Source organism: Schistocerca americana, chromosome 2 (assembly GCF_021461395.2).
Source record: "Schistocerca americana isolate TAMUIC-IGC-003095 chromosome 2, iqSchAmer2.1, whole genome shotgun sequence".
NCBI lineage: Eukaryota > Metazoa > Arthropoda > Insecta > Orthoptera > Acrididae > Schistocerca > Schistocerca americana.
In genome coordinates this window covers 947,458,691-947,459,373 of record NC_060120.1, presented here as the reverse complement: position 1 = coordinate 947,459,373, position 683 = coordinate 947,458,691, and the positions used below count along the sequence as shown (strand labels likewise).

Sequence of the window (683 nt, the reverse complement as noted above, 5' to 3'; positions counted from 1 at the left end):
TGTGGAATTCTCTGTTTCCATATTGAAACTATAGATGAACCCGAAAACCACAACATTTCTTGCGGTACATCGTATTTTTATGAACGTGTCTTTTTCATTTCTGACAATTTTCTTTTATCTTTGCGTCTTAATTGTTGTTTCTCTTGCTTTCCTTAATACCTGCTTCAAAAGAACAGACTCCACGCAGATCCCGCAGCTGTGAAACACTATACGTAAATTGAAGAGGTATCAACTGTAACGGGACATTAAGCGGAATTAGCGGCGACGAACGAAAATGTGTACCGGACCAGGATTCGAACCCGGGACCTCATGCTTACTAGGCAGGTGCGGTAACCACTACGCCATCCGGGAGACAACATTATCGCCACTGCATGGACTGCGTCGGTACGCCTCACTGTCCATCCACATTCCCACCGAATGCTACCTATCCGCAGTCTCTGTCCATTACACTCCTGTTCGCTAATCAGAGATTCCCGCAGGAGGTCGGAAGTATTTGTGCATTCGCACGAAGAAAGTGGATCCATTGTCCAGCCAGGCTTATCAATTATTAATAATTGATAACCCTGGCCGGGCAATGGATCCACTTTCTTCAGTGCGAATGCACAAATACGTCCGACCCCTTGTGGGAATCTCTGAGAAGCGAACAGGATTGTAATGGACAGAGACTGCAGATAGGTGGTGTT

The 683-nt window shown here is 45.8% G+C and overlaps 1 non-coding gene across 1 annotated transcript; it reads right to left on the bottom strand.

Moving 5' to 3' along the window:
• Window positions 1-278: 278 nt before the first annotated feature.
• On the bottom strand, window positions 279-351 carry Trnat-agu. The gene has a single exon. It is a non-coding gene; the product is annotated as a tRNA-Thr (tRNA).
• Window positions 352-683: the final 332 nt, after the last annotated feature.